A 5,458-nucleotide genomic window follows, 5' to 3' on the forward strand; every position below is an offset into this window, starting at 1 on the left:
TCTTATTTTGGCCTAATTTTTTCAATACGGACATTTCCAACCATAAGATAAAAGCTAAAATATATGTGATTTGGCTTGTTTTATTGGTATAGTAAATTTGGATTCTGGTTTGACGTGTTGGATCTATGGCCATGTTCAATTGGACATGGTGGGATTCATGGACTTCATCTCAACGTGAACCCACTTTACTAAAAGGCCACTTACACAGACCTGGACCGACTCATGAGGATTGGGATGTCTATTAGGGCCTGTTTGGAATCTCGGCGTCCATGGTAAGGGTAGGAAGTATGGAATCCACAAATTTAGTGGACTTGGTACTTTTCACCTGCTTGTTGGGGAGCACCATCACAAGCACTTACCAAATTCATTTTGAAGTTGTTTGAAAGAATGTATAGATTTGATAGTTGCTTCTTCTCTTAAAAAAAATATTTTTAAGTATTTTTTAAAGCTTGATAATATATAATAAGTATAATATATATAAAACATATATAATAATTCATAAATAGATAATATGTAAAAAGTAGCAAATAAAATAAAGTTGTAAAACCCATCTCCACAATCCTATCAAATAAGGACAACAAATACATGGGAAGAGTACATGCAGTTGAAAACACAGTATTTTTATTTTCTAATTAGTACTTCATTGGCCTTTAGAGCAACAGTATTTCAATCTTAGGGACATAAACTAAGAGCAAATAAGTTGAAAAAAATGACAGTTTATTTGTTAAAGCACGCAACAAAAAATTGATAAAGAACCAACTTTGTCTAATTCTCAAACTAGACAAAATCTAATGTAATATATAATCTCTACTAAACTTCAGAACAACAAATATAAATATAGTACCAAGTAGTGTGTATTTGAATATAAATAGCAAATCATGAATATGAATAAATAAATAGATGCATTCTAAAACATAATCTCCACAAACTGTAGAAACAAACTTCACCATCATCAAGTTTCTCACTCAAAGCACCCATGACCCAACCACTATTGAAATTTATTCAAGCAATTCAACAAACACTTGGTACACATCATTCTCTTCCATAAATACCCATCGATTTGTGAAATTCTCTTACTACAAACCATAGAAAACATAATCTCCAGTAAGAAAAAATAATACCCTAAAAAGAAGAACTTAATAAACACAAGAACATATGCAGAAAGTCTCAAAATATTAGCCGTCAAAACACCAGAGAGAGACCTATTCTCTTCTCTTTTAGCTTCCTTTTGGGATTACAAAGCCCAAACCCTATCCTGATGTCCCTCGAGCCTCTGAAGCTCTCTCAACTCAGCCCTCCCCTCCATTACCAAACCCCACTTCTGGTCCATCTCTCTCTGCGAAAACTTGCAGAGGTTCCTATTTGTTGCCAGATTCCGGCAGACTTCAACAGTGGATATCGGCGGGAGTGTCCTTTCTGGCTTCGCAGGGAGAAAGTGGGCCCATGCATGTCCATCTCTCTCAACCGGTGATGGCCTGGGCATGGCATCAGCGTAGGTGTTGTCGATACTAGTCGAATTGTGAAACTAGCTTTGGCTTTTCCCGTTCCAGTTTCACAATTCGACGCTTTTTCCTTGTCCCAAATGGAGGGAGAAGGTGTGGATTCCACAAATCGACTCCGACGCCCTCCGGTCAAGAGATCCCAAACAGGGCCTTAATAGCAATCACCTTAACCATCTTAGATGCCAGAAGATATATAACCCAATTTTCTGTCTTAATTTTTTTTTTATTAAGTCAAGAAAAAAAAAACCCATTACCAACCACATATTGGCAGACCTTTGGTTGGTAAAACCTTCAGGGTCCCCCTACCCACTAGGGGGATACACCCACCTTCAACCTTGCGGCAAAGAGATGCTACCCGTGGGTTTTGAACTCGTGACACACCTACAGCTTGGTGATGTTCATAAGTCACCTCTACAGCTCTAACAAATGAGTAGAGCCCTTACGGGTAGGGATGGCAGTGGACCGGGGGAAAGCGGGGCCCCGCCCCGCCCCGCCTCGCCCCGTTTGGACCGGGGATGAAGGGTATGAAACGGGGATGGAGGCGGGGACTAAGGTTAAACCGTCTGGGGGTGGAGGCAGGGATGGACGTGCACTTTTCCCCGCCCCGACCACTTTTCCCCGCCCCGCCTCATCCCCGTTTGAACCGGGGATGGAGGACATGAAACGGGGATGGAGGATAAAATCCATTCCCAGCCGGGGGTGGAGGATAAAATCTTGCGGGGGTGGAGACCTTGTCCCCCGCCCCACTGCCATCCCTACTTACGGGCAATTTTCTGCCTAAACCTTTTTGGAAGGAGAAAACTGACAAAACTCGGTACTACTAAAATTGATTTATAGGGTGAATGGTTCTTATGTAGCGGTTTGATAACATTGGCCTAAATGGAACTGACATGAATTGATTTTAAATTGGTTTAGAAAAATGATTTGCTAATTAAAATTTGAAAAAATAATATAAAATAATAAGTCAAAAAGGGATAAGCCTGCTGCATGCTGCCAGGACAGTCACTGTAAATACAGCAGGCAGAGCAAACACAGCCAGGTCTGGGGTGATTTCTCTATGTAAATATATAAAAAAAAATTGTTGTTAAAGAAAGAACAAACATTGAAAAATATTTACCAACTAGGGATCTGATTGTCTGGCAGGAATAGTTAGTGCACGTCACCTTGTGTTGGGATGTTGTAAGTTCGAATCCTAATAGCATAGTTGTATGACTGGTCGGGGTATGCCTAACCCCAGTTTTCTCTGTGAAAGAAAATTGACCATATTCATGTCTGGCGTGATTCGATTTATTGACATACAAAATGATCAAGATCAAACGATTTCGAAATGAGTAAAAATGAATTCATGATTTTCATGACGATAGTTTTAAGTCGCCATTTTTTTTCTTTAGTTATCGAGACGGATTTACTTCGTTTGGACTTTAGAATAGGGCTGTGAACGGGCTGGGTTTGTCTTGGGTACTAGGCCCGACTCGTACTTAGATGTCGATATATGGACATAAAAATGCTGACTTGAGTTGACTCAACTAACATGTGTTACCAATGGAGGCTCCGCTTGTCTGGTATGAGAAGCTAGTGCGCGCCACCTTGTGTTGGGACGTTGCATGTTCAAAACCCAATGGTATAGTTGTATAACTTGTAGGGGAATGCTGCCTTTAAAAAAAAAAAAACTAACATATGGGTTGGGTTTGAGCTACAATTTTGGCATTTTTTCTAGCTAGGCTAAGGGAAACGCCTAATCTCCAACCACATTGGTGAGCTTCCGATTGGTAAAACCCTTAAGGTCTTGGGAGTTCACCTAGCTCTGACCTTGCAGCAAGGGACACTCCTTGGGTTTCAAACTCGCGACATCTATCAAATGAGTGGAGCTCTTTTGAACAACCCAAGCATTTTCTTATATATTAAAAAAAACAAAATAAATACCCTCTAAATCATGTGGGTCGGGTTTGAGATTCCCTTTTATAAGCCCAACATGACCCGTATCCAAGTGTTTGTTACTTGGATGGGTTTGGGTGCACCTTGATGGGTCGTATACTTGACCTATTGAAACTCAAGTTTCAAGGGGGGCTCCATTTGGGCTGATGCCTTTGGTTTGATAAAAATGTTATGCATTTTTGTTTTTGGGATTATTGAAGAAAAGCCACCTCACTCACCAATTTTATTGGCGTAAAAAATAATATAATAATGCATTTACTGCCATTAATATGAAATTAATGGATGCTATGCTAAATTGCTAATGATTTCAATTAAACCAGATCACAAGGGGAGACTGGGCTACAGTACATAGGCTTGCTTTGCTAAAGGTTCAGCCAAGCTTGTCACAATGGCCATCAGCATCAGATTGGTTGGACCTACTTGGATTGGATGCCACATTGGGACAAGACCAAGCCAATTTATTAATAAACGCAGACCGTGATGTAATCGTCTTGAGATGCAGTTGACTAAGACTTTTACTACCCCCACGTGCTACACTGTTATTGTGTTCCTGCATGCAGCTCAGCTGCATAAGAGGCAAAGTCATGTCAGTACAGACACTTTACAAGGCTCCATTGTTCATGAAGCCTTGCCCTTCGTGCCAGACCTCCAACTTCACATATGGGCGTCCATCATGAGATGGACGCCCATAATTGCACAGTATCAAAAGTTGCCTTCACTGTGCAGTCAGGTAAATTCACTATGAATGATTCATGACACTGATGTACTGCATCAAGAAGCCACCCTTTTGGGGAAGATAAGTGTGAGAGAGTGCAATTTCAAAGCATCACTCTCCAACTTTTTATATATATATATATATATGAAAATGGAAACTAAAAAATTGGGTATGATACTAAATGAAATATGCTATTTGATTTTTGGTGCTTTTTTTGAAAATTTCACCCTGTAGGTTTATCGAGCACGAATTTGCTAATGTCAACTTGACTGTTGGATCATTTATTTAAAAAAAAAAAACACCATTTTATGAGTCAAGAATGATTGTTCAAGGTTCATAAAATCATGCTAATTTTTTATAATCGGACGATCTAAGAGCCGATTTCACTAACCTGTAAGGTTAGTTTAATGAAAAAAAAAACTCATTTATATGTAACAGTAACATGAGCAAATATATATATATATATATATATATATATATATATATATATATATATATATATATATATGAGCAAATATATATATATATATATAGAGAGAGAGAGAGACAGAGAGAGAGGTCCAACACACCAGCTGCATAATTTTTTTGCAACATGGGTGGGTCCCATGTTGACCCACACCCACTATCCAACCCTAGACTTCTGACAACCTAAAAATCAGACGGTATAGATGATTACCTCACCCAAAGGTACATGGGCACGCCTTCAAGTAATCAGAGAAACCAAGGCAAGAAGCAAATAAGGAAAGCTGTCTTATTTCACCCCCCCTCTTTGTCTGCTGCTACCCTTTTCCCTCCTCCCCGTTTCACCTGGTTGGTAGTTGGTACCTCCCCATCAATCCCTTCCCCCCCACCTTTTTTCACAAAACCACTATCTCACTGTGCTGGGTCTTGTACTAATACCACTGCCGCTGCTACTGATCCTACACACCCCATAACACCACCACCACCTTTTTCTCACCTCCCCACAACTAGATTTGCCCTTTTCCACATTCCTTTCTCTTTTCACCCTTCTTCAACCCCATATTTTCTTCCTTGGTTGGTGGTACTCCTTCCTTTCTGCAAACTGTGCCCAAAAGTAAAGCATTTCTTTCCTTCCCCACTTACATTTTTCTTCTCTCTTTGAGTTTGACATTCTAACCATATACCCAGTTTGCTAGCTTCTTGCTGAAATGTGGTTCCGGGTTTCCCCTTTCTTGGCTTGCTTGGGTTTCTGGGTGGTGGGGTAGAGAGGGGAGATGCGGTTTGGTTGGTTGTGCTTTGTGTCATTGTTGTTTCAGGGAGGTGGGGATGGGGGATTTTGGAGAAT

Source organism: Nuphar pumila, chromosome 11 (genome assembly GCF_984573655.1).
Source record: "Nuphar pumila chromosome 11, dmNupPumi1.hap1.1, whole genome shotgun sequence".
Lineage (NCBI taxonomy): Eukaryota > Viridiplantae > Streptophyta > Magnoliopsida > Nymphaeales > Nymphaeaceae > Nuphar > Nuphar pumila.